Consider the following 8,618-nt stretch of genomic DNA (forward strand, 5'->3'; position numbering starts at 1 on the left):
GTCTGACCGCTGACACCTAATCTTAATACTATATAAGCACCGTTTGCTTACATCTAAAACTAGTACCCGACTATGACTCGTCCCGCACCACTCACAACGGCTAGTTACTGGTCGCCGGTCTGTGACCGCTGACTATACGGGGAGTCAGTGACTAGCAATTATGTTTAATCGAACATGACATGACGCTCTGACTGTTCCTATTTATTATCATCGGCCACCTAACCCCTGGTGTTTGCTGCTGACTACCAACACTACTTATAGTATGGTCGCTGACATGCCCGCCGACTACCTTGTAGTCGCTGACTTGACCGTCGACTACCTGCTTGTAGTCGCCAATTACTTTGTAGTCGCTTACCTATCAGCCTCTGCAACACTCTGTGTTAAAATGACTAGTTGATGGATCAAGGAGAAGACCGTGGTCACATCTATCTTTCCACAACTAACTGCCTTTCTAATGACCCGGATGAACACATGTAAACAATACACAACGATGCCTGATCGGTATGTATTATCTATTTTCATTACATTATGTCATTATATTTCAACTCCCCGTCCGGGCGGAGTTATTATAATTAGTTGATATATCTCATCATATTGTAACTTGTTTCGCAGTTGTTGTACAAACATTGTTCACGACGCAATTTTGTCGATATTACTGGACAATTTGTATATTCCTTTTTTAAGGAGCCACGTTTTTAGTGATATTGGGATAAAATAAATGGTCATGTTATGCCAAGTAAACTTCCAAACCCTGTATTTGAATCTATTCTAAATGAACATGAAGCGTGATTTCTCATTTGAGATCTGATTTGTAGTATCTTAACATTGATACACTGTTTAATATTTCGTTATCAGGTAATGTGCAAAACATAGTTTTTTTAGAGAGGAAAGTGACTTCAATTCGGTTAAATTGGAATGATGCTTCCTCTCCTATTACATTTGGCGCCAAACTAAATACCACAGGGACCTGATAATTTGTTAAAGTATATGTATGACTTTCTTGAGGGATGTATATACATTATGTAGATATACGTACATGATGTATTGTTTAATCGGTTGATGACGTAAATGTCACCTCTCTCTATATATATGTAAATGTCAGTCTACATTCAACCGAACATCATACATTATATACATTACAAAATGGAGAGATTATTAAATCCATCGTGTGTGCAGTCAACCGAATGACTTTAAAGTGTAAGATGTATCGCGGTGTCACACTGAGGTAATACACGCGTACTACCGGAGACTTCTGACTGTTAGTCCCGTCTCTGCTACTACAGGCACGGTGAACATAAAAAACGAGACAACATAGAAGTCGTTACAGTTCATTCTCTTGACAGGATTCCTAAGTCGAGAAAGTTGTAACAAAAAAAACCTCAATTTAAAACTTCTACCAGAGGTAATTCTGAGGTAATTCAGCTAACCTGGTACTTGCATGTACATACATAGTGTTTTTTTATTCAGGGACAGACATTCTGCAGACAGAATGACGGTTACTCCAAAACTGATGGTCACTTTATTAGAGTGTGGTCTGGCCGATGTCCATGCGTTCCGGGTGGTGGATTTGACCCACGAGTTGAGTGACACGACCCTTTTGGCCTGGAAATCCGCAGTACAATTTATCCATACTGGCCAGGGGACAGTTCGGCGGATTTTGGTTAGTCATCAATTTTAATACAGTATGTTTGCCCTAAGTTAGTATAAGTAGTGGAAGTTATCAAGCAGGTGTCAGTTTTTTAGGGGGCGGGATATGCTAACATTTAGAAACCATTATACCCAAGACCCTAGTACATACTGTGTATACAATCTAATTAAAATGGAATGTACATTTGCACTACGCTACTCTCCGTATGAAAAAGATTGATACTGTATACATTCATATCGACCGTGGGTTGGTGTGCCAGGTAATATCATCAGTAACGTTGCTGTTATACTACAAGCTAGTTACCTCGCTGTTGGTCACACTATCTGGTTCACAATGGAAGTCACTGTATATCACCACGGGTCGCTGGACAGGACAGGTCAGGATAAGGTGATGATATAGCAGTCGAATACATGTCCAATAGAATATACTGGCTTAGTGTCCTAGCTAAAAGTCCAGAGCACTAAGGGTAATCACTTGCTGCCACAGTCCACTGCACAATTAACCCCCTTCCATGGATAACCATGATCACATGACCATGAACTGGGATGGCGTGACTTGCCTGCAACAGAAAAAGGGAGATGATAAACACCAAGTCACTGATACACGTTAGAAAATCATTTAATGATTTATCAGTTTTTTACAACGTCATTTTAATTTCTTTGTCTCCTATTTTCAGTAGAACACTTTTTACACGTTTTGTAACCATGATTTCCAAAACTTCATCATTGTATAGTGGAACAGTCTCCTTCATGTCTGCTGAATGAGTAGCTCTGTCCGGTTCAATTATAACAAAAACTTTTAGTGAAAATAAACGCTTGTATTGTTGTTTTGTTGATTTTCGTAAAGCGTTTGATAGTGTAGACAGAATAGACCTGTGGTATAAACTGTTCATAGCGCAAACAACATCGTTTCCTTTGTTTTTGTAAATATCGTGTTTCGTAAAAACGAATGTTATATGCGATTCTTTTACAAATTTAAGTCAACGCTAGGCTGTTTAAAACATTTCATATGAGCGAAATCTCGCGGTGAATCACGCCTCGATGACGTATTTTACAACTGTGTCAACATTGCGAAGGATTCAAAGTTACCTAGAAGAGAAACTTTGAATCCTTCGCAATGTTGACACAGTTGTAAAATACGTCATCGAGGCGTGATTCACCGCGAGATTTCGCTCATATGAAATGTTTTAAACAGCCTAGCGTTGACTTAAATTTGTAAAAGAATCGCATATAACATTCGTTTTTACGAAACACGATATTTACAAAAACAAAGGAAACGATGTTGTTTGCGCTATGAACTGGTCTCCTAAATCGTATAGCAAGTTAACCCAAAAATGTTACGTATTGGCGAGATTACGTAAAAAGAGTGGCGTTCAAAAGCATTGTTTATGAATTATAGACATACAAATATATTAGTAAATTTTATCAAATTGATTTAGTATTAAATCAACTCTGTAAAAGGTGGGCTCAAGATTCCAAAGTTTCATTGTTAACAAGAGCTCACGTATACATAATACCAGTGATACATGGAGGATAGTTAATACACTTTTACAATATTTCATGCAAAACATAAATCTACAACTTTTTGTAAAGACTTTTGCATCAAATACATTGAAAATCTGCATTTTAATTTTTTAAAGTTAATGTAGTATTTTGGAATATATCCATAACCAATATCCAATTTAAACAAATAACAAATTCTCTCGTGACGAGACCCAGATGCAAATCTGTTTGGAAAAGGACCTCAAACCATGCTTTTATAGGGATAATGAACTCACCAGTCATCGTCCCGAGAGGGAGTCACTGTAACTTTAAGTCAGTGATCTTCAGTTTATGCTTCAGTACGTATGATTTCAGCTTCCAATGCGAAATATTAGTAGCACCGCACGCATGTCTCATTTACATACATGTATACTGTAATGTAACGCCCACACACCTTGATGCTAATCTGTCCTTTGGTCTATATAAGAAGTCACATAGTGCAGTTCATTTGCTGCAAAGTAGTACAAGTACGTTTTCCGAACAAAGGCACATGAATAAATCAAGGTTAATGCAAAATTTTCGCTCGACTGGGTAATTACTCAGGAAAATGATATGCACTGAAAATCAATTGACTATTTCATAGGCTTTTAGTTAGAGATTTATAAGCTGTACATGTATGTTGGAAAACGAGAGTCATGAAAGTTTGTAGATATAATATCCTTACTAACGCGTACGGTATGTGATGATTTTATATAGATGCATTCACCTGAAACAAATGACCTACATTCCGATACAAACTGACCATCGTTTAGCTAATTTAGGGCAGTGATCCAAGGGTATGTCGCCGAACTTCTCACTGTATGCTCACAAACAGGCCCCAGTTTTTATATTGATACCTTTAGTTATATGTCAGAGGAAACTAGGTTCATTCACATTATGAATTGTGAACAATTGCAAAAGGACCTTGCTAAAACACTTTTTACTTCCATATATAATTATATATAAGGAAAAAGTTTACTTACAACTGATGATGTGAAAAAATTAGTACCCTACATATACTCCAGTATATATCCTCCTGAAATTAAATGTCTTTATCTTCACAACCCAAATTTAAGTGTTAGATTCATATACAGTATATATAGTGATGTTGATACCCTGTGATATTTTATTCAATTAGAAGAGTTACGGAGCATGAATATCATGTCCTTGAAACTGTGACTCAAGTGATTTCTATGTATATATAATCTATTTTGATAAAAAAAACCATATAGAGTGAACTTGATACTTTCCAATATTAGCGCGAGCTAATGGTTTTGGGGAATTTCACCCCCTTTTAACGTAGTGATGTTGATATTTCACAGCATAAGGATAGACTAGAAAAGCTCTACAACATGAACATTGTTTCCGGCAAAAGATATACAGTATATCTTATTCTAATATTGGAAATGTAAATGTTTATAGTGTCTCGTAAGTCTGATGAGGATTGACATTTTAATGTACTCTATGTTTGTGATTGATGTACCTTTGTGTATGTAAGTGTGATACTTAAATAAAATATATCTTATCCTTTCTTATCAGCATTCCTGAACACGAGGAAAGTCCCCAACTTATTAAATTCCATCGGATTTAAGTAAAAATAATCATAGTTAATACATTTTCTTAAATTCTTTGATGCTTTCCAATGGAGAATTTTGATTGAAGTGGGTTCCCTTAAGGACATGAAGTTATTTTTGCACCTGTTTACCCCATACATATTGTGGAGATGACAAAGGATGACCTGATCATCAGCATACTTAAATTGAGTTTTTCATGATCCAGCTGTCCTGGGATGGTACTAGTGGTCGATACTTTTCATGTAAACATGATATTACGTGCTTAATTAAAAACTGAAAAAACTGATATTGAACAAAACGGGAATATAATTATATGTGAAATATGCAAACGATGGCAAATGGAGTTTCCCCAACAAGTGACGGTTGTTAATTATGTTTATATATAGAGGATATTGAATGGTTTCCCGTTCAATACATGTATAAATAGAGGTTACACAACGAGTGGTTGTTGTATATGGAATTTATTTCACACGAGTAAGTTATTTTCTAAAAGTTACAAAAGACACGAGCTTTAGCGAGTGTTTTTTACAACTTTTAAAAATAACTTACGAGTGTGAAATAAATTCCATATCCAACAATTTCGAGTCGTGTGACCTGTTTCTACCACAATAATATCGGCTTGAATCAAAGGGAAACGTGGCCAAGTATAATTTCACGTATGCAAATAAAGTGTACCGGTGACGTCATGGACCTGGTGATGTGACGTCATTAGATTATTGATGACGCCAATAACAATTGCAGCTTGGGTCAAAGTTCACCGTGTTAGCCAATCAAAATGCGTACAGAGTTTAAACCACGTGTGGTATAAACAGATTGTTAATCAGCAGCTGTAATGATTAACTGATGGTCTGAGAGTTGAATAACACAGGGTATTGTGGTAGAATATATATTTCACGAGTATGACAGAATTTCGATATTTTCACGAGTGGAAAATATCAAAATATTCTGTCATACGATTCAGTTTTCGTTTTATTGCATTTCATATATTTAAAACAAAATCTAAGATATCGAAAACTAATAGTGTCAAAAAGTGAGGAAATCAGTAACAAATTTCACGACGTCGTCCCTTTGTGACGTTACTCCACGTCAACTTGAGGGCGCCGTTTTGAAAGGACTGATCAACACAATTTAAGCGTTTTCTCCTGTTATCGGAGAATCTGGGCATGAATAGCTAACGTCAAGTGAGTATTTTGTCAAAAACTAGTCTGCATATTTCAGAAATACAGCAAAATAACCAATTTATCTATTTTCGTTTCGATTAGAAAAACCGGTTTCAATGAGGTGAATACAAACGTTCGTTCTGATTGGTCAAAAGCGAAAAACTTATATTTTCACTCCAAATTTTTTTATTTTCACTGCAAAATTTTATATTTTCACTGCTCATCGCTGCAGTGAAAATATAAGTTATATTAGTTTGATAAATTTCTATATTTCACTGTCAAAAATGCAATAAAACTTTCGTTATACAAGATTTAGAAAAGACACGAGCTTAAACTCTCACAGGGGATTTATTCAGTACATTATGTATTTCAACAAATATTTCTGAAACCGAGCTTGTGTCTTAAGCAATTTGTGTATTTCAGGTTTGTCAGTGTGTTTACGAGAAATCCGATCAGTTTATTGGCACGAAACAAGTATTCCAAAATATGAGTTTTTACATTTTTGTGTTTGGGATATAAGTTCGTAATAAAGGGTAAGTGAAATGGAAAATAAGTGTTTCTCTGTGCCGAATGACACCGATCAATTACCACTGAACTAGAGAAAAGGGAAGCTCGAATCTTGGGCCTACTTTAAATTCTATGACCGTTTCATTCAAATGGCTATGATGAGGGACAGCAATCTAACCATTATGTCCTACATTTGTTATTTGTTTTGATGATTTATTCATGGTTATCGGTGTCCACTTCATATGGAGGCGGGGTGTGGCATGGGGATGTCAATTTTGGTTCGCCATGATCAATGCAATATCTTGGTTCCATGCGTAGTCTGTTTTACAATATTAAATTCTATTTCGTACGACTAAAACCCAAGATTTATCGACGCCAGCAACGTCACTATTGACAACGACAGTAATGTTGACCGTTTAAGACGACAGGGTTACTTAGGTGTCTAGAGGCATGCTTATATGCCAATACAACTTTTTTATTGGTATACTATCTACTTTGTTTTGTTTTCGTTTTATCACATCAGGAGAAAAACAGCGATTCGTAAAATGCATTAACGAGGGCAATATTTTGGTGAAAGTATCAACACCACAAATTAGCATAGGACATATACCAATTCACACAATAGTTTGTATATTTGTTATAATATAACGGAGAAATAAATGTGTATACATAACTAATTAACTGTTACAGGTACGAATCCAACTACATTGCACAGTCCGAGCATGGCGGTACACACATTGATGCGCCTGCGCACTTTTACGAGACGGCGTGGCGTACACATCAGATACCGATGGAAAGACTGACAGGACCGGCTGTAATCATTGACGTAAAGGAAAAAGCTCGAAGTAACCCGGATTACCGAGTACAGTTAAGTGATATAACAAGCTGGGAATCAGTCAATGGAAAGATTCCTGACAAGGCCGCTGTCATTATGAATTCTGGATGGGGGTAACTGGATGGGGGCGAACAAGACAGCTGTGTTTTGGACAGAAACACCAGATTTGCCAAGTACCTTCCATTTTCCCGCCTGGCATCAAGACACGGTCAGGTGGCTCATGAACAACCGGTATGTGAATATGATTGGTGTGGACACACCATCCACAGACTTCGGCCAATCAACAGACTTTCTAGCTCATGTTGTGATTGCTAAGCATAATGTGGTTGGTTTAGAAAATATCGCTTATCTTGATCAACTTCCAGTTACTGGGTCCCGTCTTTTTGCAGCTGTTATTAAAACTAAAGGCGGAAGTGGAGGCCCCGCCAGAATTTTTGCAACCATTTCACACGATGACGTAGAATGTGCTAATACCGGGTCTATCCGACTTCCGTTGTCAATACCAGTTTAAGAACTTTTCACTTTGTGTGTCGCCAACATTGTTTTGTGCCGTCATTTCTGATAGACTGTCCATCGAGATTTTGAAGTCCATATGAGTGCATCCTGCAACAATTCACATTACTTTAAATCTATTTTAGGGCATGGGATTCAGCCTTTACATCCTGATATGAGAAAAAAGATGGGCGATGCAGATCCCTTATAACTCTTTTTCTTACATTGCAAAATATATTCAATTTTGATAAATCGTTCACCCCGTATGCTGTACATACAGGTAATGCTAAGGAAGCCATTTTTTCCATATCCTAACATAATATGTAGCAGAGAACGTCTTCTTCACAAATGAAAAAAGGCAATCATTTTCACCGAGTCATATTGGTGTACTTCAGTTATGGGATCGCACAACGCACCGAAAACATCATGCAGACATCGTGCTTACATCGATCGATATCGTGCGCACAGTTGAATTTCGTAAGATAGGATAATCAATATTGCGAACCGATAAAGATTCGGAATGGTCGTTTCGAGGCCGTATTTGGATAGCAATCGCATTTTTGATTGTGTATTAAATTTTAGTAAAATGTACAGATGTGTATGAATTCAACGTCTGTAGGTTTAATTTATTGTGCTGTATTGCGATGGATTTCTCAGTTTCTTGCTTACCACAGGTAAAAAACATGTAACAAACAGTTAAATTCATAAAAGAATATTGTGGTTACAACCTCCCGCGAGTTAATGAATTTTGTCTCGGAGTCAACAAATTCATTATGTTTATTATCATTTCCTTATCAACACAACATGGCATGGATCATATCGTTTTGTCATATTCCTTCAAGATGATATTCGGTATTGCTTATCTGTGTGACACCCGACGCT

The 8,618-nt window shown here is 36.8% G+C and overlaps 1 pseudogene; it reads left to right on the forward strand.

Moving 5' to 3' along the window:
• Positions 1-201: 201 nt before the first annotated feature.
• LOC117344988 lies at positions 202-8,107 on the forward strand (annotated as a pseudogene).
• The last annotated feature ends 511 nt before the right edge of the window (positions 8,108-8,618 follow it).

The sequence above is a fragment of the Pecten maximus genome, chromosome 16 (genome assembly GCF_902652985.1).
Source record: "Pecten maximus chromosome 16, xPecMax1.1, whole genome shotgun sequence".
Lineage (NCBI taxonomy): Eukaryota > Metazoa > Mollusca > Bivalvia > Pectinida > Pectinidae > Pecten > Pecten maximus.